At 42.3% G+C, this 27,497-nt stretch overlaps 2 long non-coding RNA genes across 3 annotated transcripts; both read right to left on the bottom strand.

Annotated features, from left to right (window-relative positions):
• Window positions 1-11,253: 11,253 nt before the first annotated feature.
• Window positions 11,254-13,329, bottom strand: LOC144456499 (uncharacterized). Its single transcript, XR_013485588.1, has 2 exons — window positions 13,033-13,329; window positions 11,254-11,796 (listed from the first exon to the last, which is right to left on the bottom strand). It is a non-coding gene; the product is annotated as an uncharacterized LOC144456499 (long non-coding RNA).
• A 26-nt stretch (window positions 13,330-13,355) lies between these two features.
• Window positions 13,356-22,199, bottom strand: LOC110204481 (uncharacterized). 2 transcript variants are annotated; one of them, XR_002323322.2, is made up of 5 exons: window positions 21,891-22,199; window positions 20,269-21,294; window positions 19,468-19,687; window positions 16,726-16,887; window positions 13,356-13,941 (listed from the first exon to the last, which is right to left on the bottom strand). It is a non-coding gene; the product is annotated as an uncharacterized LOC110204481 (long non-coding RNA). The 2 variants fall into 2 exon arrangements; XR_002323323.2 differs by having other exon boundaries at window positions 19,477-19,687.
• Between the last annotated feature and the right edge of the window lie 5,298 nt (window positions 22,200-27,497).

Raw genomic sequence — 27,497 nt, 5'->3', positions numbered from 1 at the left:
TAATTTGAGGCAATGCCCATTCAATGATTAAGGGTAGGTAAGAAATTAGGCAGAGGAATGGTCTCCATTAAGTAGTCAAAAAAAATCAGTCTGGGAGGGGAAGACCCTCAGGGTTTCTGGCCAAAACAGACACAATTGCTATTTACATTCACTCTGAGCCAATCAAGACCCAAACAATGATCCAGTGGCCCTTGGCCTGGGACCTACTGTTGTCCAATCAATGCCATGGTCTCCCTCCCACTGCATCCAGGGTAATCTCCAGTTGTTCTGAGATATATATATATATATCTTGCCATTAGAGCCAAATGGTTCTGGAGGAGAAGGTGAGGCTGGTGACTTTGCACAGCCCTCTCAGCCCTCCCTCATTTAAATCCAATTCACTTGCATGTCATGGCATCACCTCCCTGATGTCATGGTCCTCTTTGAGAATGGAGGATAAATAACAACAAAATGTCCATATGTTTCATTTTGTGGAAGAAAATTCAAACCCCCACCCATCCAAAAGAAAATGAAATATGGTATGCTTTGGTCTGTGTTCAGATGCTATCAGTTCATTCTCTGGAGACAGATAGCACTTTTTCAGCATGAGTCTTTGGAACAGTCTTGGGTTATTGTGTTGCTGAGAATAGCTAAATCATTCACAGTTGTTCATCATAGGATATTGCTGCTTCTGTGTACAAAGTCCTCTTGGTTCTACACAATTCACTTTGCATTGTGAGTTCATTTCAGTCTTTCCAGGCTTTTCTGAAATCACGCTGCTTGTCATTTCTTATAACACAATAATATTTCATTGCATTCATATGCCACTTGTTCAACCATTCTCCAACTGATGGGTAGAAATGTCCACTTCTTATCCACCACAAAAGGAACTACTGTAAATACGTTTGTACATATAGGTCCTTTAGCTTTTGTATTGATTGCTTTGGGGTACAGACCTAGCAGTGGTATTGCTGGATCAAAGGGTATGGACAGTTTTATTGCCCTTTGGGTGTAATTTCAAGTTACTCTCTAGAATAATTGGCTGATTTCACAACTCCATCAATAGTGCATTAGTGTCCCAGTTTTCCCACATCACCTCCAACACTTATCATTTTTATTTTCTGTCATATTAGCCAACCTGATAGGTATGAAGTGGTACCTCACAGTTGTTTTAATTTGCATTTCTCTAATCAATAATGATTTAAAACGTCTTTTTCCTATAACGATAGACAGTTTGAATTCTTCTTCTGAAAACTGCTTGTTTATATCTTTGACCATTTATCAATGGGGTAATGATTTGTATTCTTATAAATTTGATTCAGTTCTCTATATGAGAAATAAGGCCTTTCAGAGATCGTTTCCCCCCTCCAGGTTCCTGCTTTCCTTCTAATTTTGATTGCACTTGTTTTGTTTGTGCAAAACCTTTTAAATTTAATACAATAAAAATTATCCATCTTACATTTTGTAATGATCTCTGTCTCTTGATTGGTCCTAAATTCTTCCCTTCTCCATAGATTCCACAGGTATATTATTCCATGCTTCCCTAATTTGCTTTTGGTACCATCCTTTATGTCTAAATCATACACCCATTTTGACCTTATCTTGGTATAAAGCGTGAGAAACTACTATGTGTAGTTTCTGTCATTCTGTTTTCCAGTTTCCCTAGAAGTTTTTGTCCAATAGTGAATTTGTGTCCCAAAAGCTTGGATGTTTGGGTTTCTCAAAAACAAAATTACTGTGGTCATTTACTACAATATATTATGTACCTGATCTATTCCACTGAGCCACCACTCTATTTCCTAGCCAGTACAAAATTATTTTGATGACTACTTCTTTATAATACAATCTGACATCTAGTAAAGCTAGATCACCTTCCTTCAATTTTTTTCACTGATTCCCTTAATATTCTTGACCATTTGTTCTTCCAAATGAATGTTGCTATGATTTGTTTTCTAGCTCTAAAAAGTTTTTGATGGTTCTATTAGTCTAGCACTGAATAAGCAGAATTGTTTAGGTTGAATTATCATTTTTATTTTATTGGCTCAGCCTATTTATGAAACATGTGACTCTGAAGAATTTTATCACTATTAGAGCAATTAGAAGGAGTATACATAAATAGAGGGTCCAGGTGTGGGTTGACTATGTTGGGGTGAGAAATAAGACTGCATTGGGAGAAAAGGGAAGAGAGAGAGAGACTGGGGTAAATTATATCACAAAAAAGAGGTGCAAAAGAGCTAATACAGTGGAGGAGAAGATGGGGTTGGTGAGCAGCCTTAAACCTTTCATCATAATTGGCTCAAAGAGGGAATAACATACACACTCAATTGGATACAGAAATATATCTTACCCTTTAGGGAAGCAAAGAGTGGGGGACTGAAGAAAGAGAGGGCCAATTGGGGAAGGTAGTGGTCAGAAGTGAAATACTTATGAGGAGGGACAGAATTAATGGTGAGAGAGAGAGAAAAGGATAAATGAGGAAAATAGGATGAAAGGAAATACATAGTTGTCGTAACTGTAAATGTGAATGAAATGAACTTAACCATAAAACTGAAGTGGATAGCAGAATGGCATAGCAGAAAAAACTAGAATCTTACAATGCACTGAACCACATCTGAACCACAGAGACACATATAGAGTAAAGGAAAGGGCTGGAGCCGGATCCATTATGTCTCAGCTGAAGTAAACAAAAAAAAAGCAGCGGTAGCAATCATAATCTCAGACAAAACAACAGCAAAAAATAGATTTAATTAAAAGAGATAAGAAAGGAAACTCTATCTTGTTAAAGGACATCATAGACAATGAAATTATATCGATACTAAACATATATGAACCAAATGGTATAACATCACAAGTTTTAAAAGAGGAGTTAAATGAGTTACAGGAGGAAATAGACAATAAAACTATACTAGTGGGGGACCTCAACTTTCCCTTCTCAGAACTAGATAAATCTAACAACAACAACAAAAAAAAAAGTGAACAGAATTTTAGAAATGTTGGATATGAGAGAACTCTGGAGAAAATTGAATGAGAATAGAAAAGAATATACCTTTTTCTCAGTGACACATTGTATTTTATCCACTGAGGCAAATAGCTGCCCCCAATAAGACTATCCCTTGCCCACATACATTACTGAGCTATTCACATTGTGAAAATAACCTCTGACCTTTAGGGCACTTTACCCATAGCAACAGGGTAGCTAAGTGGCTCAGTGAATACAACACTGGGCTTGGAATCAGGGAGACTCATCTTCATGGATTCAAACCCCCTGCCCAAACCCTCACTGCTACCTCTAGAAGCCAGAGCAGAGATGGAACAGCTGCCCTCTGAGAAACTGGTATACTAATGGGAGTGGGGGAAGGGAGAGTAGCTCTAACTCCCCTGGAGGTATTATTATCCCTCCTTTACAGGTGAGAAACCTGAGACAGAGAGCTTAGGTGTCAGAGATGGGCTTTGAACCCATGTTTCTTTAGTCTCCAAGTCTGTCATTCTGTCTGTTTAAGGACAATATCACTTTCCTTTTTCTTTTTGTAAATTGAAAAGGTTTTACATCAGTCATTTGCTGATATCTGCTCCCCCCCCAAGAATTGTCAAGTGTAACAAAGAAAAATAGCTAAGTGAAATGAACCAACAGAGTGGCCATAAATGAAATTGTATCCAGTATCTTGCACTTACAAGCCCAAGTTCTGTAGAAAGACTTGGGAAGATTATACTGTGTCATGATCAAATGTTAGGTATTGGTACAATTCACAGACTTATGGTGGGTACTACTTCTAACTATGTAAACCCGTCCAATGTCATAAATGGATTTATCAGTTGATGTGGCCAAAGAAATTCATTTCTTAGTGGACAGCCTTCTAGCTGTCCTTAGGTAGGCTGTCCAGAAAACCTTAGATCTACCGCTGGAAAAAACCTCAGAGGTTAGTTAGTCTATACCCTTAAATCTACAGATAAGGAAACTGAGGCCAGAAAGTGCAGGGCCATACAGGTACAAACCATCAGAGCCACTATATCACCCTACCTCCAGGGTGGACAGTGTCCTTTCCCCTGTATAATTCTGCCTCCCAGGGAGGCTATTGAGCCTAGTCTAGGGAACCCAGGGAGCATAAGAAGTTGCCTTCTCTCTAGATCTCCTCAAAGAAAGGGTAACACAGGGGTGGGGAACCTGTGGCCTCAAAGCCACACGTGCCCCTCTAGGTTCTTGGGTGTAGCCTTTTGACTAAGTTCAAATTTTACAGAATAAACCCTTTTATTAAGGGGATTTGTTCTGTGAAGTTTGGATTCAGTCAAAGAGTGATCCTAGTCACTAGGAGGAATTCTCTCAAAGCAGAGGAACAGGATCTCTTGGGAGGGACACCTGTCACTGGTGGTGCTGGCAGCGTTGCCTTCCTAGGAAACAGATTGGGTTCAGACCCACTTAGAACACACAGCCAGTCAGCAGCTTTATTCAGCAACTTAGGATAGGGAAATGAAGCTTGTCATTCAGGGGGAAACAAAGACAGGAAGAATCATTCAAGGGAAAAAAGAGATGGATTTGGAATGCAGCTGGCAGGACTTACTGTAACACAAGTTCCCCTTTAGGGCAAGAGAAAACAAGAAGTGAATCAATAGTTTTATACTGGGAAGGAAGTCTCTTTACACAAAACCGCAGGGTCACTTGTCCAAGGACAACCAATAGGTGTTACAGCAATGGATGAAACCATCGGCTTCACTGTGTCCTTGCATAGGATGATTTCTTTTATTTCTCCTTCGATAGCAGTTGGGGAATCTTCTAACATTAGGCCACCAGGTGTTTGAGGGATGGGCCCATTTCCATACTAAACAAGAATTGTGTTTCCTACATTCCCAGTAGAGGACTTTGAGCTACTCTGTGAGCAATTGTGCTGAAAACATGGCAAATATAAGGTAGGCCTTATTTTTGCCTATGGAAAATGCATAAAGGACTAAGGATATTGCACGGTATCTGGAACACAGCTGGCTCTTAAAAAATGCTTGTTTGCGTCATGATCTGAAAAGGATGTATTTAATATTTCTGCCTTTCTGGATTGGATTATGATTTTTATGCCCTTGTAAATGGTTAATTTTGTGTATGTGCCATGTACTGCTGAGAAAAAAGTATATTCCCTTCTATCCCCATTCAATTTTCTCAAGAAGTTTATCATACCTAACTTTTCTAATATCCTATTCACCTCCTTAACTTCTTTTCTTGTTTATTTTGTGGTTAGGTTGATCTAGTTCAGAGAGGGGGAGGTTGAGGTCCCCCACTAGTCTAGCTTTTCTGTCTATTTCTTCCTTTAACTCCCTGAACTTCTCCTCTAAGAATCTGGATGCTATACCATTCGGTACATATATGTTTAGCAATGATATTTCTTCATATGTAATAAAGTGCCATGGAAAGATAGACTAAAAATAATTGGAAACTAAATAATCTAATTCTAAAAAATACATATTTCTATGCATCTGTTTCTCTAAGATCATGATATCAGGGAGGTCATGCCACGACATGCAAGTGAATTGGATGTAAGTGAAGGATGGATGTGCAAAGTCACCAGCCTCACCTTCTCCTCCACAGCCATCAGGCTCTAGCACAAGATATATATCAGGCTGATGGGAGATGATCCTGGATGCAGTGGGAGGGAGACCTTGTCATTGATTAGCCAACAATAGGTCCCAGGCCAAACCCCATTTGGTCATTGCTTGGATCCTGGTTGGCTGAGAGTGAATGTAAATAGCAATTGTTTCTGTTTGGGCCAGAAATCCTGAGGGAATTCTCCTCCCAGACTGATTTTTTTTAACCGAGTAATAGAGACCATTCTCTGTTTCACTTCTTACCTAGGATTAATCATTGAATGGGCATTGCCTCAGTCAAACTGAGACCTTGGATATATGGGAATATTTTACATGGGTTGCACATTTTTAATTGTAACATCAGGAGTTCACCTGGCTGGGGAACCCTCTACCTCCTCCATAACTGTGGAGTGTTCTTCTTGATACCAAAGGAATAGGCCAAGAAGCTCCAGGTTGATCATAGGTAGCAGTTTAATCAGTCATTAGCAGTAATAACTAAACAGAGCCAATCTTCGGTTTGGGACGGCAGGCAGACAGTTCAGCAGATCTCCACAAAACACCCCCAAATCCCGCTGGTAATTAGAGAAAACAAAGGAAGGATGAGTTAAGAGAGAGCATCACTTCTGATTGGTGGATATTTTTGATTTTCTGCTTAGTAATGGGCTTGGGAATTAAGCCAATGTTATGCCCAAATATAAGTTTCTGTATTGATCATGTACCAGTCACATATGGGTCATGATACTCTCACTATGGCTTTCCTCGGTCATAGTATTTTAAGTTATGACTCTAAGTTATGAGTTTTTAACAGGTCACCACGTTGGGGCTTTCTCCTTTCACAGAGTTCAAGTTTTTATGGCTTTTCCCCAATTGGGACCCCACAACCCACCCCTGAAAAGCCTCCCCTACACTCTTTCTGAATGTATTGCACAAGGTCCCTGAGGTAGCTCTATACTGGGTGTTTAGGGCCTTTTTGAGTACAGTTGGGATGGTCCCATTTGTAAGCACAAACCACGGGAGCAGTATAAGCACAGACAGGAAAACAACATGACCAATGAGAAAACTGCCACAATTGTTACAATTTTATTCCATCCCACCCCTGGGGAAGTGAAGGAAGAACCAGTGGCATTTGGGGATCAATGGGAGAGCTGAGTTTCTGAACTAGGTTCAGAGACAAATACACATGGCTTGGGCAGTTTTACAGCGTATTAGGAGTGACAGAGGATTGAATCAATTACAAAATGGGATCAGAACAATTTGATTTCCTCAGTTTCCCCTTTTTCTCTAGGGGAGGCCTGTACAATGTTGATCACTAACCCACCCCAACATCCACTTAATTAACAAATTTCATCTTGGAATCCAGATATCCCATGTAGTTGTACGGTCTCTGGAACATCTTTTCTTGGGGCAATCTGGAAAATATCTTGTCCTCAGGGGCAACTCTTCAATGGAAATTGTTTTTCTGGTTCCAAGTGACTTCTAGAGAATCTTTAGATGTTCCTGCTAAAATCTTTTGCAGAACAGATCTCAATACAAGTTAGCATAGCCTCTCAAATTGTACTTCTCCAATAACTAGATCATATTGTAAAAACCAGTTGAAACCTTAAGCTCCATTCTTAACAAGGGAGCATGAGAGTAGGAACAGAGTTTGCCTGAAGCTTCAGAAAATTTAGGTTTTTACATGCCCCATTAGAATAATTTACATTTGATATAGAGGATTGTCTGATTTTGTTACTTTCTCAAAAGGTTCCACTCTGATTCCAATTCACTTAGGAGATCAAATGCTACTGAGGATTCAATCCCATATGTGAAAATATAACCAACAACATTCTTGCAGGCTTTCCACCCATGAGTTCAATAGTGACATAAGTGAATTTACTTATAAGAAGCTGACTTTACTCCAATTAAATGTAAAGACTTGGGAGGATACTTTTATAATAGTGCATATCAATAAATTTTTTATAGTACAATGTGGTTGTACCACAATTAGAAATAACTTGAATGAAACCGACTTTTCCATTAATGTAACACAAAAAAGGGAGTTAAATCCCTTTAAGAAAACTGAATGCAGTAAAATTTTCTTCACCAAACCTAATAGAAGGTATTTCTGATTTTCACCCAACAAGTTAATAAATTCAAATCTTTCTTTCACAGGCTTTTTTTTTTGTCTGTGCCTTATTACTCCCGTATCATTTAGACATGATAAGCTATTTCAGGGACTTCATCTTTCACATGACTATGCAGACAGGCAGATGACAAGCCCAAGTACTAATTTACCTTGTTGTTTGGGATATGGAATGACTGCACACTCAGATTGAAAACATTAAGATCTCACATACTTGTATTGTGCTCATATCATTTACTGACCCCTGGCTCTGAGTATAGGAATTTGATATAAAAGGAAAAAATCTGGGATGTGATCATAACAGCAACAAACTAGTCCTTCAGGCTTAAGTCTAAGGACCCATATATATCAGGATATAGTGTCCTTAGCTTTGTTTGATTTCAGGCAAGAGTCACAGTTTAATGACCAAATGTGCAGTAATAATTCCACCTCACCACCAGATGTGGGAATAGCCAGGTAGAAAGCATTCCTGTTCAAAGGAACACAATGAGGAAACTGAGCCAGGAGGATCCCACCTTAGATTGCTGACTAGGTTGTCCTCTTGACTTTTTCCCAGATGCAGATCTCTACCTGGTCAAGATCACATTTCCTCTGAGTAGCTTGCAGGATTTCTCACAACTGGCGGATTACTGACTGAATGATTCATCAGACAACTAAATTTAAATTCGAGCCTTAAAATAAAATCAGTTATCATCCCAAGAGCTTTGACTTCAAATGGCAAGTTTCACTAATCACAGCTTAGGGCTAGATAAAATTATTTTTGCTCTCATGGAGTTGCAGTATGAAAGAAAAACTTACCAGGACTCACATCCATAAGAGATTTCACGTAACTTCTTTCACTTGTTTTCCTTTTGTCTCAAATTTAAATTTGTCCTGGTGTAAAAACCAATGACTGGAAATCATTTCTGTATTATATATACTCTTGCAAATTCTCAACCAGACAAGTTTATCCTTTAGGAACTCCAATAACCCAAAGAAGCTCTTTTCCCAGGGCTGATGACCTTGCTTACACAGATGATTTCCAGGAAGCTGGTAAGTTTACAAAATAAGGGGAATTGACAGGGACCCCAGTGAAGGTGCCTGATGCCCCTGCCTGCCCACCCATGATATGTTCTTCCCCCAGACAGCCACATACCCTGGCCAGTCCACTATTTTCTGTATTAATTTAGTTTGTTTTGCACTGACTGAATATCTCCTGTATCCTTCTATGGCTACCCACTTGCCGGGATATCTTTCAGGGTTCCCATAGAGCATCATGCATTCTGCACCAGTATCTACCAGAGTCAACATGGTTTCTTTATTTTTGTGGACCCCAGTGTATGGTAACTGGCACATGGGGATTCTGATCACACTCTATAGCCCTATATCAGAGGCAATCTTAGCCGGCTTACTAAGGGAGAGGAGTCAGGGGTTTCCACCCCACCTCCTCTTAGAGCTGCGGTGGGCTGTGCTCTTTGACATCATGACGACCGCCAGCCCACAAGGAAGAATAGACTAACCCTACTGTACACCTTCATACCCCAAGGAGGACTGCTCTGAATGGGCAGAACCAATCCAGATAAGGCTTTTACTTCATCCCCTCCTTTATACACACAGTAATCAATGACCAGTTTTATGCTTTCACATTAAAACAAAAACCCAAAAAAACTTAGTTAAAAACCACACCCTTTATAAGTGATAGCCATATTGTTTTAGCTATAACTTCCTCTTAATTAGAGGCAAAAGTGGAAATATCCAGTTCTGCAAATGGCAGCTAGAAAACATTATAAGACAGGGTTAGCAGGGCTGAAAAAAATAACATAAGTGGTTTTAAACAATTTTTCCACTTTTACTTTCAGTTGTTACTTTCATAATATCAAACTTATGAAAAGTTGCTTGACATACCTGATACAAAAGTTTACCAATCTGACACATTATTATGTATTTGAAACTTGAAACAAACCTGCTACCAATCAGGTGACTTCAATCCTGTTGAATGTATTTCCAAATTATCTTATACAGAAAATCATGCATCTCATCATCATTGGCATTATATACTGGTCACATCTGATTAATGAACTAATAATAGTAGTTAACATTTATAGTGTCTGCTCTCTGCCAAGCATCATGCACTGAGAGAAAGGGAAAGGAAGAGGTAGAATGGGGTAAGTTATCTGACATAAATAGGCATGAAAGAGCTTTTACAGTGGAGGAGAAGAGAGAGGAGGTGGCAGGGAATACTTTCACCTTACTCTCATCAGAATTGCCTCAAAGGGTGAATAACACACACATGCACACACACACACACACACAACACACACACACACACACAAAATGGGTCCAGAAATCTATCTTGCCCTACAGAAATGCAGGATGGGAAAGGCAGAAGAGAAGGGGGAATGATAGAATGGAGGACAGATTGCACGAGGTGGTTGTCAGAAGCAAAACACTTTTTAAGGAGGAACATAGTGAAAGAAGAGAGAGAATAGAATAAACAAGGGGGGAAACAGGATGGAGAGAAATACAGCTAGCAATCATAACTGGCAAAAGAAAAATTATTGTAGCCAAATTCCTCTGATGAAGGCCTCATTTCTCAAATATAGAGGGAATGAGTCAAATTTATACAAATAAGAGCCATTCCCCACCAGATAAATGATCAAAAGATATGACCGGTGACTTTTCAGATGAAGTAATCAAAGCTATCTATACCCATATGAAAAAAAGTTATAAATCATTATGGATTGGAGAAATGCAAATTAAAACAATTCTGAGGTATTGGCTAATGGTAGAAAAGGAAAATGACACATGCTGGAGGAGATGTGGGAAAAATTAGAAATTAATGCACTACTGGTGGAGTTGTGAATGGAATCAAGCATTCTGTAGAACAATTTGGAACTATGCATATTAACGTAACAATACCACTACTAGGTCTGTATCCTAAAAGAAATTTTAAAAAAAGGAAACAGACCTATATGTGCAAAACTATTGATAGCAGCTTTTTTCTTGTGGCAAAGAATTGGAAATTAATGGGATGTGCATCAACTAGGGAATGGTTGAATAAGTTGTGGTATGGAATGCTGTGACTCTAGAAGAAATGATAATCACGATGGTCTCACAAAATCCTAGGAAGATTTACATGAACTAATGGAATGTGAAGTGACTAGAACCATGAAAACCTGGTACACAGTTACAGCAATATTATGAGACGATCAGCTGTGAATGATAGCTATTTTCAGCAATATAAAGATTCTACACAACTCTGAAGGACTTGTGATTAAAAATGATAGCCATTCCCAGAGAAAGAAGTGATGGTGTCTGAAGAGAGATGAAAACAGACTTTTTAACTTTACTTTTCTAGAGGGTTTTTTTTTTTGGTCTATGTTTTCTTTTACAACACAACTAATAAAGAAATATGTTTTACATGACTAAACATTTATAAATTACATGAAATAGCTTGCCTGCTCAATGGGTAGGGGGGTGAGAGGCAGGAAGGGAGAGGATTTGGAACTCAACATTTCAAAAATGAATGTTAAAAATTGTTTTTACATGTAATTTTGGAAAAGTAAATACTAAATAAACGCTAAATGATAACAAAAACAACATAAGCAGACCATTCCACAGATCCTTTATGTAATATGAATTTACCCCATGGATGTGGATAAGGGCAGAAGGGAGTTAGGAAGGGGACTGCACCCCGTTGAAGGAGGGACAAGGATGTGGTTCAAGGACAGGTGGAGGCTGGACACAGAGAAGCAAGAGCAAGAAGAGGAACACATCGCTAGTGGGGCCAGCCACATGAGGGCCTAGCTGCAGCTGAAAGGAAGAACACCCCGGCAGGCAGATACATGAGGGCCGCACGTGGAAACATTCAGGAGAGGACAGGCCACATGTGGAGGGGACCAGGGACAGACACACAGTAACCTTTGGATGGACAAAGTAGCAAAACACAGGCACCAAACTCTTAAGAGGGTGGGCAGACTAAAATGAAGGTCTGCTCTCTCAGCACTGGAGGTCTCAAGCCAGCTCCCAATCTCGTGGTGGGGTGGCCATCTCTCTGCAGGTCTGTTCTTCTGCTTTCAGTTGGAGGTTACTTTTTAGCTTTTCCTTTTGGGAAGGGGTGCTGGTGGTGTTAGGAGGCTACAGAGTTCCAACTTCAGGGGCAGGAGCAGAAAGAGATCCCAGTATAGTATGGTAAAGTTGACGGAGGTGTTATCTTGGAATACAGATTTCTTATAGAATTCCTTCCATAAACTCCAATTTGTATAACGTGAATTTACCTAAAGCCCCATCTGTCTGCACCCCTTTCTATTCCCATTCAGTTTTCTCCAGAGGTCTTCCATATCTAAGTTTTCTAAAATTCTATTACTCTTCTTAACTTCTTTCTTATTCATTTTATGATTGGGTTTCTCTAGCTCTCATTTGCGTTAAGAATTTGAACCCTATGCCATTTCCAAAATACATCTTTACTTGTGATATTATTTCACTGCCTGTCGTTCCTTTGAACAAGAGGCAGTTTCCCTGCTTAACCTTTTTAATAGGGCTATTTTTGCTTTTGCTTTGTCTGAGATAATGATTACTATCCCTCCATTTTTCACTTTAGTTGAAGTATTAGAGTTTCTGCTCCAACCCCCCTTTTTCACTCTGTAGTTCTCTCTTTGTTTCAAGTGAGTTTCTTGTAAAACAAAGGAACAAACAAACGTATTTTTGGATGCTGGTTTCTAATCCATTTTGCTACCCCATTCCATTTTATACGTGAATTCATCCCATTCACACAGTTAAGATTACTAACTATGCATTTACCTCCATCCTATCATCTTCTGTCTCTCCTTCTCTCTTTCTTTTTATCCTGTCTGTTCTCTAATATCTCTTTTGCATAGGACAGCTCTATTTATTTATCACCCCACCCTGTTATCACCACTCTTTCTTTCTCTTTTCCCATTCTCTTTACTTACCTCTAGGGTAACATAGATTTTTATAACCAATTGAATGAGTATATATAGGGACAAACACAAATATAGATATAGATATTTCCCCCTGTTAAAGCAATTTAGATGCGACTGACATTCAAGCATTGGCTACCCCCTCCCAACCATTTTCCACTCCAGGGTAAAAGTTCTTTCTTGCACACCTATTTTCTGTGAGATTATTTCCCCCATTCTTTCTCTCTTTTCTGCCTTCTCCCAGGGCATACATATTTCTTACCTATCCATTTATCTTCCATCATCCCAACCTAAGGGGCTCACTCCCAAAACTTCTTTCTATGTAGAATCCCTCCACCTGCTCTAATACTGATCGCATTCTTAGAAGATATGCGTATCCTCTTTCCTTATAGGAAAGTGCACAATTTAACCTCATTGAGTTGCTTACGAATTCTTTTTCATATTTACCTTTTAATGTTTCTTTAGAATCTTGTATTTCAAAGTCATATTTTCTCTTCAGCTCTGGTCTTTTCCTCTGAGTATTTTGATGGTAGATGTGTGTCCCCAGAAAGCAAACCTATAGTAACTAGAATGTTCTCAGAGAGTGTCTTCAGCCCCAAATGTCTTGTCTGCTGAGTGTTCTGATGCTAGATGTGCTTCCCCAGAGAGGAAGCCTGTAGTACCCAGTGTAAGAAAGAGACTGGACAGCCTCTCTGGGCAAAGAAACCAATCTTTATTAAGAGAAACAAAGGTGGGGTCTCAGCTTGCACTGGCGGACTACAGTCCCCACCTAAGTTTCTCCTACAGACAGGTTTCTTTGCCCAGAGAGGCTTCCCAGCTTCTTTCTTACACTGGAATGTTCCCAAAGAGTTTTCTGCCACAAGTATCTTTTCCTCTGAGTCTTCTCAGAGCGTGGGTGTCTCCACCTATAAGTATTTCATCCACTGAGTATTCTGATGTTAGATGTGCTTCCACAGAGAGCAAGGCTGTAGTAACTGGAATGTTCCCCGAAAGACTGTCTCCTGCCACAAGTATCTTTTCCTCTGAGTCTTCTCAGAGCGTGGGTGTCTCCACCTATAAGTATTTCATCCACTGAGTATTCTGAGACTAGATGTGCTTCCACAGAGAGCAAGGCTGCAGTAACTGGAATGTTCCCCGAAAGACTATCTCCTGCCACAAGTATCTTTTCCTCTGAGTCTTCTCAGAGCGTGGGTGTCTCCACCTATAAGTATTTCATCCACTGAGTATTCTGAGACTAGATGCGCTTCCACAGAGAGCAAGGCTGCAGTAATTGGAATGTTCTCAGAGAGACTGTCTCCTGCCACAAATATCTTTTCCTCTGTATAGTATTTTAGTTGTGTTGATTGCTTTTGCTCCCTAAAACAAAAAATACCATTTGTCACAAGGATATGGCTCTCAGGGAGGAGGAGAGGCAGAGGGAGGGATACATGGGATACCATCACATAAGATACAGAAAACATCAATAAAATTGTTTTTAAATGAGGTCAAGTATCTAAAGGGTATTGATGGAGAAGTGGCCAGGGGAAAGAATGGGGTTTTGGACGTGCAGAGTGATTCCTTCCACCTCTGCAGCCTCCGGATCAGGCCTTGGCTTGAGAACTCCAGCACTGAGAGAGGAGAAATTTGGCTGCTCCATTAATCCGCAGCTCTGGCATCCACGGGTCAGTATTCTGTCCACCCCTGCTCGGGGTACTGTGTATCTTTCTTCAGTCCATGTGTCACCTCTCTTTTTCTGTGTGTGGTCATGTCCAGCCTCCACATGTCTGTCCTCCACTTGTTCTTCCTCTCAGTTCTGGCCAGGCCACCATATGGCTGGCCCCAACATGCACCTGATCCTCTTCCTACTCTTGCTTCTCTGTCCCTGGCCCCCATGTGTCCTTGAACTGTTTCCTGGCCCACTCCCTTCACAGGCATGTGACCCCCTTCCTGCCTCCCTTGTAATCACATCTGTGGCCAAATTCAAATTACTTCAAAATCCTTCTACTTACAGGCTTGTCCAATGGTCCACTTACACAAAACAAGAATTGCCAGTAGTTCATAAAAAAAACAACAAACTGATGGCACGTGTGGAAAGCAGTTTGGAAGAAATTTGATAAGAGATCAACACCTCACACCAAGTATCAAATTAAATTATAAAGGAATACATGCATTAGACACGAGAGTTAAAATAATATAGTAATAATTGATGAAAATTACAGATAGGAGATATAAATATAATCATTAATAATTACTCTTGCTTAGACCTACTTCTTAAAGGAAAAGTAAAATAACATACAGAAGGAAAGAGATGGCAAAACTATACTAAGTGCTCAACTTTCCCCTCTCAGAATTAAGCAAATATAAGCATAAAATAATAAAAAGAGAAGTTAAAGAGAGGAAAGGAATACTAGAAAAGTTAGACATGAGAGAACTCTGGAGAAAACTGAATGGAAATAGAAAGGAATGTAGCTTTTTCTTAGCTGTAAATGGTACCTTCTCAAAAAATGAACATGTATTAGGGCACAAAAACCTCATAACCAAATGGAGAAAAAAGAGAAATACTAAATGCACTTTTTACAGACCACGATGCAATATAAATTACAGAGACATGGAAGCATAGATTAAAATTAATTGAAAAGTAAAATATCCAGTCTCAAAGAATGAATGGGTGAAAGAACAAAACATTATTCAGCAATCAATAATTTCATAAAAAGAATTACAACAATGAGGCAAGAGATCCAAATTTGTGGGATGCACCCAAAGCAGTACTTAAGAGGAAATTTCTGTCTCTAAATGCTCAGATCCATAAAACAGACAAAGGATAGGTCAAAGAATTGGGCACGAAATATATATAAAAGTAGAAAAGAACAAATGAAAAATCTCCTATTATACATCAACATGGAAATCTGTAAGTCAAAGGTGAGATTAAGAAGTTTTTCTTTCAAAAATCAAATTAAAAAAATAAAAGCAGGTACTGCTTTTATCAAAATACTAACAAATCATATAAATCAGGGGCAGCTAGGTGGTGCAGTAGATAGAGCTCTGGCTTTGGAGTCAGGAGGACCTCAGTTCAAATCCAGCATCAGACACCTGACACTTACTAGCTGTGTGACCCTGGGCAAGTCACTTAACCCCAGCTGCCTCACCAAAAAGCAAAAACAAAAACAAAGGAAAACAAAAACAAAGACCAAAAAAAAACGTGATAAACTATTGGGTAACTTGATTAACCAAAAGAGAACAAAACCAAATTACCAGTTTCAAAAACAAAAGAGTAAATGCATCACCAATGAAGATGAAATTACAGCAGTGCTAAGGAGCTATTTTGCTCAAACATATGCCAGCAAAACTGACAATCTATTTGAAACGGATGAATAATTACAAAAAAACGTGACCTGCCCATGTTAACAGAAGAGGAAATAGAATACATAAATAACTGTCTTAAAGGAAAAAATTGAACACGGCACACATCAGTTTCCTAGGAAAAAATTCTCAGGACCAGATCAAGTGTGAAAGTGAATTCTAGTAAACATTTAAAAAAAATTCATCCCAATACTATATAAACTACTTGAAACAACAGGTAAAGAAGGAATCCTATCAAATTCCTTTTATGGCACAAACATGTTTGTGATACCTAAACAGGGGGTAGGGATATACACAAACTAATATTAGAGGAGCTGTGAAATGACACATCCATTTTCCAAAGTAATTTGGAATTCTGCAAAGAACAATGTCCAAAGCCTCTAAAACAAAGACTCCATTATACCCCAATGGAGCCATTAATGAGAAAAATGTCCCCATATATTCCAAAATATTTATAATAACACTCTTTGTGACAGGTATGATTTGTAAAGAAAGCAGATGCTCATCAAGGGGGGAATGGCTAAATAAGACATGGAACAAGACAAGAACATGAAAGGCATGGAATGCTGTTCCCATGCAAGAAGAAATGATGTGTGGGAAGAGTACAGAGAAGTATGGAAAAACCTTTGTGAACTGATGCAAAGTGAATTGAGTAAAAACAAAAAAAACCCAACAGTATATATACTCAGTAACTACAATTGAAGTAGAAAGAACGACACAGCAAAATTTTTAAAGTACCTCTAACAAATTAAAGATGAAGTGGGCCTGAAAAGGAAATGTAAGAAGACATCATCACCCTACCCCATCCAGGTGAGAGGTCCACAGGTGTTACACATTGCACATCTTTTCCCAAATGCATCCATCAGTTGTGCTCACTTTTCTTTTCCTTCCTAATCAAGAAATACCATTCCTCACATGGCATGGCTCTCGAGGATAGGGAGAGGGAGGAATACATGGGACACCCTGATGACATCAGAAACAAAAAACATAAAAAAAATTCAGAAAGAGGTCAAACATCTTAAGGGAAATAATGAGGGAGTGGAAGGAGGAAAGAAAGGGGTCTGGCTTAGTGATTATCGGCAGCAGATCCAAACGATATTACAAATCTGTGATTATGAAGATAACTACTGCTGTTGTTTAGTCGTGACTTTTCCTCATCTCATTTGAGGTTTTCTTGGCAAAGCTATTGGAGTGGTTTCCCATTTTCTTTTGTGGCTCATTGGACAGATGAGACACTGAGGGAAACAGGGTGAAGTGACTTGCCCAGGGTCACACAGATAGTAAGTGTCTGAGACCATATTTCAACACTAGGAGATCATTCCTCTTGACTCTGGGCTCAGCAGAATACCTAGCTGCCGAGAAAACAATTTCAACTTTTTAAAAATTGAAAAGCTGATCAGTTGAAAAGATCAGGTATGCAATATACAGAAGCCAACAAATAAAACGAAATAGTGTTTAAGAAATCCATAGATAGTAGTTGGGGCGGGGGGGGGGGGAAGACACAGTATATAGTTAAAAAAAAAAGACAGCAGAAGGAAAAAACAGTTTGTCAGAAATTTGATAGGTCATCAACACCTCTCGCCACCAATCAAATTAAACCACAGATGAATACAGGAATCAGGTATAAAAAGGGAATCGATAACAAATTAGGGGAGTGAGGAGGAAATTACTTTTCACATTGATGGATAGGGCAAGAGGTTATGAAAGAACAAAGAATAGAGAGAATCACCGAAAATAAAATGGATGATTCTGCTTCTATAAAGTTGAAATGCTTTTGCACAAACACATTAAATGCAGTTAAAATGAGAAAGGTAACGACTAAGTGAGGAAAATCTTCCTTACAGTAAAGATCTCTAAGGCCTGTTGCACATGCAAGACAAAGAAGGAACTGATTGCAATTTCTAAGAATAAGAGCCATTCTCTACTAGGTCAAAGGACAGGCACGTTTTCAAAGGAAGAAGTCCAAACTATCAAAGGCCCTAGGACAAAATGATCCAGATCCTTTATAATGAGAGAAGGGCACATTAAAACAACTCTTTTCTTTCAGGCTGTAAATCACAGAGATCCCAGGTTCAGGAACAGTCCCTTCTTTCTGTTCCACAGCAAGGTACGTGGAAACTCCCCTTTCACCAGGCCCTGGTGGAAGCCAGAACAAAAAATCAATATACCCTTAAAGTAAAGGACACCAAACAAAAGAGGTGACAAGGAGAAGGGGAGGGGAAGAGTTCCTACACTCTGTCCTCTCTCCCCAGCCGCAAGGCCAAGCCAAGGATGGGAGGAAGGGAAGAAGAAAGGATGGAAACATCCACGTGAGAAGGGGAGGGAGGGAGTGTCTCCAAAGGCTTCTCCCAGCTGGCCTCCACCCCACTGCATCTCCCCACCCCCCAAGCTCCATACCTGCAGTCAAATGCATGGGCAGGCAGGAAGCCCCAGGCAGAAGCAGCCATGGGGAAGCAGGCACAGGAGCACACACCCACAAAAGACACACGCTCCCCCCACCAGCCTCTGTCTTACACACACACACACACACAGATTATACAACCTACATATACAACAGAGGCATAAACAAAAGCATTGATACTCCAGGATCTTCCACCCACCATTACACCCAACCTCCTGAGCACTAATTGGGGGGGTCGAGGGTCTGATTCATGAAAAGGTTGGGGGGGAGAAAGGAAGAAAAGGAGAAAAAAGGGGGAGGCTGAGGCAGGACCAGGGGAGGGGGCACTTACCTCCCTCAGAAACACTTAGGCATTAGTAGGACCCTCAGGATACGTCAGTCTGCAAGATGGGGGTAACGAAGGGGAGGGGTGTGGAGGGGCAAGGAGACCTCTAGCTTTCCATGCTACTCACATCCTCCTCCAGAGACAAAGAAACTCACACTTAATAGAAGGTAGGAGAGCCCCACCCCCTCCTTCAGGCCGGGACTCTGTGACGTCACTGCAGGGCGGGGCTAGTCTCCTCCAGAGCAAAGAAGGAAGAGAGGAGGGGGTTCCTGATATCACGCCCAAAGCAGTGGGGAGCCCTCCCAGTCATTTCTCTCTACCTCCATGACCCAAACAGAATAGGGAAGCGGACCGCAGGTGCATCTTCCACGTGGAAGTGGCCCTGGCGCTGACCAGGGTCCCAGGTTCACGAGGACAGGCTGCTGGGAATGGGGTGGGAAGCGGCAGCAGAGCTCAGCTTGCAGTTCTTGAGGATCGGCCCCTTTATGCAAACTGGGAGGGGGAGGACAAAGAGGGCATGGGGGAGGTGGAGGGAGGGGTGCCCTGGGCTCCACAAAAGGGAAGAGAACAGTAGCTGCAGCAGCATCTGCAAAGCAGTAGTGAATGGAACTTGGATTCCTCACAATCCCCAGAGCAGAGAAAGTGTTGGGGGAGGTCTAAGGAAGGGGCGGGACTCAGCCTCTTTTCTCCCGCCAAAAGGAGACAAAGATCTGGGCGGGGAAGGGGGTGAGGGAGATTGGGGCACCAAGGGAGGCAGCTTGTCTGCCCTGGCTGTTCATGTGAGGGTACTCTGGCATAAATCCTATATAATATAAACCTTGCAGACCCTGGACAAGAGGGAGGCACATCCTCTTTTCTGGCTCAGTGTCCTCTACAAACGGGAGACAAAATGCTCCAAATTCCTTGTAATTAGAGAAGTGCACATTAAAACAACTCTTTTCTTTCAGGCTGTAAATCACAGAGATCCGCAGGTTCAGGAACAGTCCCCTCTTTCTGTTCCACAGCAAGGTACGTGGAAACTCCCCATTCACCAGGCCCTGGTGGAAACCAGAACAAAAAATCAATATACCATTAAAGTAAAGGACACCAAACAAAAGAGGTGACAAGGAGAAGGGGAGGGAAGAGGTCCTAGACTGTGTCCTCTCCCCAGCCTCAAGGCCAAGCCAAGGATGGGAGGAAGGGAGGAAGAAACGATGGAAACATCCACCTGAGGGGGGGAGGCAGGGAGTGTCTCCAAAGGCTTCTCCCTGCTGGCCTCCACTCCACTTCACGTCACCACCCCCCAAGCCCCAGACCTCCACACAAAGGCCTGGGAAGGCAGGAAGCTCCAGGGAGAAGCAGCCCTGGGGGAGTAGGCACACGGAGCACCCCCCATACATACACACACTGAAACATTCATACCCCCCCCCACAGACGATCCTACCTACGGACACAACACAGGCATAAACAAAGGTATCCATACTCCCAGGACCTTCCACTCACCCTTAGAAACCACATCCTGATCATTAAGAGAAGCAAATTGTGGAGGGGGCGTCCTCGGCTTCATGAAAATTTTGTGGTGGAGAGAAGAGGAGAAGAAAGGGAGGGGCTGAGGCAGGAGCAGGGAGGGGGCACTCACCTCGCTCACAGACACTTCGACACTTGCAGGACCCTCCGGATCTGTCAGTCTGGAAGATGGGGGTAACGGAGGGGAGGGGTGTGGAGAAGGAAAGTGGGGGGGGCACTCGGACCTCCAGCTGCTCACCCCACTCATAGCCTCCACCAGAGACAAAGACTTCCAAGATGGTGAGAGAGGGTGGGTACAGTGACGTCACTGTAGGGCGGGGCTAGTCTCTCAGAGCAGAGGGGGAAGGGCGGAGGGAGAGAAGGCTCTGTGACATCAGGCTCAGAGCAGTGGGGAGCCCCCCCGCCAGTCATTTCTTTCTGCCCCCATCAGCCAAACAGACCAGGGAAGTGGGCCGCAGGTGCGTCTTCCATCTGGAAGTGGCCCTGGGGCTGATCCGGTTCCCAGGCTCCTGAGAGCAAGCTGCTGGGACTGGGGGTGGGGGCAGCAGCTCAGCTCAGCTAGGAGCTCTTGAAGGTGGGCCCCTTTAGGGACACTGGGAGGGGGAAGAAGGAAGGGAAGGGGGAGGTCGAGGGAGGGCTGTCCTGGGCTCCAAGAAAGGGGAGAGCACAGAAGCTGCAGCAAGATCTGCAAACCAGCAACCCTTGAATGGCGCTTGGATTCCTCTCAATCCCCAGAGCAGAGAAAGAAAGGGCTGGTCTGGGGAAAGGGCGGGGCTCAGCCTCTTTTCTCCCGCCAAAAGGAGACAAAGATCTGGGCGGGGAAGGGGGTGAGGGAGATTGGGGCACCAAGGGAGGCAGCTTGTCTGCCCTGGCTGTTCATGTGAGGGTACTCTGGCATAAATCCTATATAATATAAACCTTGCAGACCCTGGACAAGAGAGAGGCACATCCTCTTTTCTGGCTCAGTGTCCTCTACAAACGGGAGACAAAATGCTCCAAATTCCTTGTAATTAGAGAAGTGCACATTAAAACAACTCTTTTCTTTCAGGCTGTAAATCACAGAGATCCGCAGGTTCAGGAACAGTCCCCTCTTTCTGTTCCACAGCAAAGTACGTGGAAACTCCCCATTCACCAGGCCCTGGTGGAAACCAGAACAAAAAATCAATATACCATTAAAGTAAAGGACACCAAACAAAAGAGGTGACAAGGAGAAGGGGAGGGGAAGAGGTCCTAGACTGTGTCCTCTCTCCCCAGCCTCAAGGCCAAGCCAAGGATGGGAGGAAGGGAGGAAGAAACGATGGAAACATCCACCTGAGGGGGGGAGGCAGGGAGTGTCTCCAAAGGCTTCTCCCTGCTGGCCTCCACTCCACTTCACGTCACCACCCCCCAAGCCCCAGACCTCCACACAAAGGCCTGGGAAGGCAGGAAGCTCCAGGGAGAAGCAGCCCTGGGGGAGTAGGCACACGGAGCACCCCCCCATACATACACACGTACACACACTGAAACATTCATACCCCCCCCCCAGACGATCCTACCTACGGACACAACACAGGCATAAACAAAGGTATCCATACTCCCAGGACCTTCCACTCACCCTTAGAAACCACATCCTGATCATTAAGAGAAGCAAATTGCGGAGGGGGCGTCCTCGGCTTCATGAAAATTTTGTGGTGGAGAGAGAGAGAAGGAGAAGAAAGGGAGGGGCTGAGGCAGGAGCAGGGAGGGGGCACTCACCTCGCTCACAGACACTTCGACACTTGCAGGACCCTCCGGATCTGTCAGTCTGGAAGATGGGGGTAACGGAGGGGAGGGGTGTGGAGAAGGAAAGTGGGGGGGGCACTCGGACCTCCAGCTGCTCACCCCACTCATAGCCTCCACCAGAGACAAAGACTTCCAAGATGGTGAGAGAGGGTGGGTACAGTGACGTCACTGTAGGGCGGGGCTAGTCTCTCAGAGCAGAGGGGGAAGGGCGGAGGGAGAGGAGAAGGCTCTGTGACATCAGGCTCAGAGCAGTGGGGAGCCCCCCCGCCAGTCATTTCTTTCTGCCCCATCAGCCAAACAGACCAGGGAAGTGGGCCGCAGGTGCGTCTTCCATCTGGAAGTGGCCCTGGGGCTGATCCGGTTCCCAGGCTCCTGAGAGCAAGCTGCTGGGACTGGGGGTGGGGGCAGCAGCTCAGCTCAGCTAGGAGCTCTTGAAGGTGGGCCCCTTTAGGGACACTGGGAGGGGGAAGAAGGAAGGGAAGGGGGAGGTCGAGGGAGGGCTGTCCTGGGCTCCAAGAAAGGGGAGAGCACAGAAGCTGCAGCAAGATCTGCAAACCAGCAACCCTTGAATGGCCCTTGGATTCCTCTCAACTTCCAGAGCAGAGAAAGAAAGGGCTGGTCCGGGGAAAGGGTGCGGCTCAGCCTCCTTTGTCCAGGCAAGAGGAGACAAAGATCAGGCTGGGCTAGGAGGGATAGGGGGGCACTCAGGAAAGCAGCACATTTGCCCCGATATTCATGTGCGGGTTCTCTGGTCTAAATGCTACATAATATAAACCTTCCAGAGCCTGGACAAGAGGGAGCCACACCCTCGTTTCTGGCTCAGCCTCCTCCACCAAGGGACTTCATACTTTTCTTTCTAAAACTCTCTCAGATTTGGGGTTTCATTCTCTCCAAAACCAGATACCCTCCCATTAGTGAATTGGCACAGTGGAGAGACGCCTGGAATTGGAGACACAAGACCTAGACTCATTGTGTGGCCAAAGGCAAGCCACTTAAACTCTCTAAACTTCAATGTTCACATCTGTAAAATGGAGGTGATAATAATACCTAGGCTGAGTAAGTTACAGGGTGGTTGTAAGGTTTAAAGGAGATGTTTTGCAAATGTCTTTTCAAACCATGAAGCACTATAGAAGTCTTTCTTCTTCTTATCATTATTATTCATCTCTGTTAGTTTTTTGATGCAGTTTACATATCATGCCATTGATTCTTTTCTGCTTAACATTCTTCAGATCACTGCACAGAATTACTGTCTTTTGTAACTCAATAAAAGTATTGGGATATTAACTTCTCTGCTGCAGGCTCCAGGAATACATCTTTAGGACAATTCTAGGAGGAGACAGGACTGTGGGGATCACATGTTCCTCAGGCTGTTCCCCTGTGATCTTCATTTCTTCCCCTAGGTCTGTATGTTGCAAGCTTTTCATCCATGCAACTTAGAGACTAGGAACACTTGCTATGCTATTAAAAACATTGTTCTTGGGGCAGCTAGGTGGCCCAGTGGATGGAGCACCGGCCCTGAAGTCAAGAGGACCTGAGTTCAAATCTAGCCTCAGACCTACCACTTGACACTTAGTAGCTGTGTGACCTTGGGCAAGTCACTTAACCCCAATTGCCTTCAAAAAAAAGCCAAAAAAACCCCACATTGTTCTTGGTTTTTTATGGATCAATGGCATGACTAGGAGATGGGGCCAATAGTTTTGTTTCGTGACAAAGTTCCAGTTCCAGTACAATTTGTTTCTGAATTCCCAAGGATATGCTGAGATCTGCATTTGTAACATCAACATTTCACCTGTTCTCCTTGGAAAGATATTGAGCTTCTGAGGGATAATTCCACTTTGCTAAGTTCATGTCTTGCTAAGTATTGATTAGGTACTATTGTTTTACAACCTGCAGTGAAGTGGTGCTCAGTTTCTACCACTTCCTTCCGTGGTCTGTGCTGATTGCTACATATGGCCTCTTTAAGCACAATCTATACTTTCTCCTCAGAATGACCTTATATGGGATTGTCATCAGAAATCCCCTCCATTTCTACAAACGAACCCACGTGACCAGCACGTTTTTCGGGGTTCTCTGTATACACACCTTGTTGGTTGAAATCCTGTGGAATGTCACCTACTGAGTGCATCTGGACTTCACTCTTGGATCTTTGCTACTTTATAGTCTTCCCCAGAGACTGACCACTTTCACATACACTGGACACATCCAGGGATGAATATCTATTGATTTCTTTTAACCTACTTTTACTATTGCTAAAGGAAGTGCTATATCTCTGTGTTCCACAAGTATTCCTGTCAGTGTTAAACTTGTTTGATATGGACCTTGAGAACATCTCTCAATCCTCTCCCTCCTTTTTAATGAGGAGGTGTTGATCTCTGTGCTTCTTCATTCTGTAGATTTTTGTTAGCATCCTTGGAAAATGTCTGTTTTTGTCCATTTTTGCACAAACAGGAGAGGCCCTTTCTACACTAGGCCCTGTCTAAGAGGGTGGCTACTTTAAGGAAGCCATCTTCTGGGAGGGGGCCTGGGAAGCAGGAAAGGCTCCCCCTGATTTGACAGGCAGAGAGTTCTAAGGGATGGATGCATGACTCTGAGAGGTACGGCAAGGCTGTACCCTGTAGAGGTGGTATTTGGGTGGTTATGTCCATACAAAACAAGTGCCGTATGGAGCTCCAGCCAAGGTAGGCTTCCCCATGGAAAAGGACTCTAAGCATGCTCAGGAGACACCCAAGATTTTTGTTTCAACCAAACAGACTTCCTTCAGGAACAATGAGAAGGAATTCTCACCAAAATACAAGGATTTCCTGAAGGTCTTTAGCCAGGAGCTTCCTCCCGATTTTGTTGCCCCATAAGCTAGCTACTGGGAACATTCCTTCCATGAAGAAGGGGTTCAGTTGGTTTCCTTAAAGGGCATCAATAAAACATTTTTCAGTTAGGGGTTAAGTTACTGCTATCACTATGGATTCCCAAAGGCCAGAGTACACACCGAGTAAACATGCATAATGTCAGAGGGGTTGGAATAAGATATTCTGGAAGGTAAAAGAGCTTGGATTTCAACCAAGAATCAACTACCCAGTAAAACTGAATATAATCTTTCAGGGGGCAAATGGGCATTCAATGAAATAGGGGACATTCAAACATTCCTCTTGAAAAGAGCAGAGCTAAAGAGAAAATTCAATTTCCAAATATAAGACACAAGAGAGCCATAAAAAGTTGAAGAGGAAAGCAAGAATGTAAGTCATTCACTCTGTCGTTTACATCCCTACAGGGTAGATGACACTTGTTAACTCTTAATAACTGTATTTCTGTTAGGGCAGTTAGAAGGAGTTTACAATAACAGAGGGTCTGAATATAAATTGACTTCGATGGGATGATACAAAAACATTAAAGGGTGAAAAGGAGAGTTGCACTGGGAGAAGAGGGAAGGGAGAGGAAGAATGGGGTAAATTATATCCCATTTAAAGGTGCAGAAGAGCAATTACAATGGAGGGAAAGAGGGAGACTGCTGAGCATTGCTTGAACTTTACTCTCAATGGATTTCGCTCCAAGAGGGAATAACACCTATTCAGTTGAGTGTAGCAATCTATCTTACATAGGAGGGATGCATAACCAATGAAGGTGAAATTCAAGCAATGCTTAGGAGTTATTTTGCCCAATCCTATGCCAGCAAAAGTGACAATCTATGTGAGATGGAAGAATACTACAAAAATATAAACTGCCCACGTTAACAGAAGAGGAAATAGAATTCTTAAATAACCCTCCCTTAAAAGAAGAAATTGAATGAGGTATAATTGAGCTCCCTGGGAAAAAAATCTCCAGGACCAGGTGGATTTGAAAGTAAATTTTACTAAACATTTAAAAACGTTTCATCCCAGTACTCTATAAACTATATGAAACAGCAGGTAAAGAAGGAGTCCTATCCAATTCCTTTTATGGCACAAATATGTTTTTGACACCTAAACAATGCTGTGGGAATATATACACACTAGTACCTTACTAGTGAGGAGCTGTGAGATGACACATTCTTTTGGAAAGTAATTTGAATTATTCTGTAAAGAAAGTAACAAAAATGTCCACAAAATCTATAAAACAATGACTGCATTACACCCCAAGGAAGTCATCAATAAGAAAAAAAGTCCCCCATATATGCAAAAATTCTCATAACAGCACTCTTTGAGACAGCTATGAATTGGAAACAAAGTAGATGCTCATCAACTGGGCAATGGCTAAACAAGACCTGGAACATGAAAGGCACAGAATACTGCCACCATGCAGTAAGAAATTATGTGTGTGATGAGTACGGAGAAGTAAAGAAAGATCTTTGCGAAGAGATGCAGAGTGAATTAAGCAGAGCCAAGAAAACAGAATATATACACGGTAACTACAACGAAAGAATGAGATACAAAAAATTTAATGTATGTGTAACAAAATGTTAAAGTTCAAGTGGAACTGAAAAGTAGACAGGAGAAGACACCACTAACCTAAACCATCCAGGACATGAGAGGTCCACAGGTGTTACACATTGAGCGCCTTTTCCCAAATGCATTGATCCATTGTGTTCACGTTTCCTCCCTGGAACAACAACAACAAAATACTATTTGTCACATGACATAGCTCTTGAGGATGGGGAGAGGGAGGGATACATGGGACACCTTGGTGATGTCAGACACAGTAAATATCAATAAAAAAGTCTAAAAAGAGGTCGAGCACTTCAAGGGTAATAATGGAGGCTGGGAAGGAGGAAAGAAAGAGGTTTGAATTAATGATTATCACTGCCAATTCCAAGCTATACCACAAATCCATGATTGTGAAAACAATTATTGTTGTTGTTTAGTCCTGTCTGACTTCTCCTGACCCTATTTGGGCTTTTCTTCACAGACATACTGGAGTGGTTTGCCATTTTCTTCTGAGTTCATCTGACAGATGAGGAACTGATGGAAATAGGGTGAAGTGACTTGCCCAGGGTCACACAGCTGGTAAGTGTCTGAGGCCAGGTCTGAACTCAAGGAGATGATTCTTCTTGACTTCAGGCCCAGTGGGACACCTAGCTCCCTGGAAAACAGCTAGAACTTGTTAAAATGTGAGAGGTTGATCAATGGAAAAGATTAGTTATGCAATGCACAGAAGCAAAAAATAAAAGAAAATAAATTCATGTTTAATAAATTCAAAGACAGCAATTGAGTCGGGGATGCACAGTATCTGATGAAAAAAAAACAGATGGGATAAAAGAAAAGCAGTTTGCCAGAAATTCAATAGCACATCAACACCACAACACCTTTTGATGGTTTTTGCTCATCTCTTTTTGATCTTTTCCCTTTCTTTTAAATTTGAGCTCTGTTCCCAGGATGGAAAAGGCACTGTTTCGGGATTCTTGTCCCAGGAGCTGTAGGCCCTCGATGTCTACCTGATGTTGCACTGATGTTGCCCCAATGCGGTCACAAAGAGTCTCACAGGATTGCGAAATAACTGAACAACAAAAGTATACGGAGAGCGATGGCTCTATACAAGAGAAGTAGAAGAAAAACTAGGAAGAGAAATGAGAGTGATGCAAGAAAATCACGAAAAACAAGTCAACAGCTTACT

This window comes from Phascolarctos cinereus, unplaced genomic scaffold, assembly GCF_003287225.1.
Source record: "Phascolarctos cinereus isolate Bilbo 61053 unplaced genomic scaffold, phaCin_HiC Scaffold_468;HRSCAF=1084, whole genome shotgun sequence".
Classification (NCBI taxonomy): Eukaryota; Metazoa; Chordata; class Mammalia; order Diprotodontia; family Phascolarctidae; genus Phascolarctos; species Phascolarctos cinereus.
Note: the sequence above shows the minus strand (reverse complement) of the source record. Positions and strands in the feature narration are given on the sequence as shown.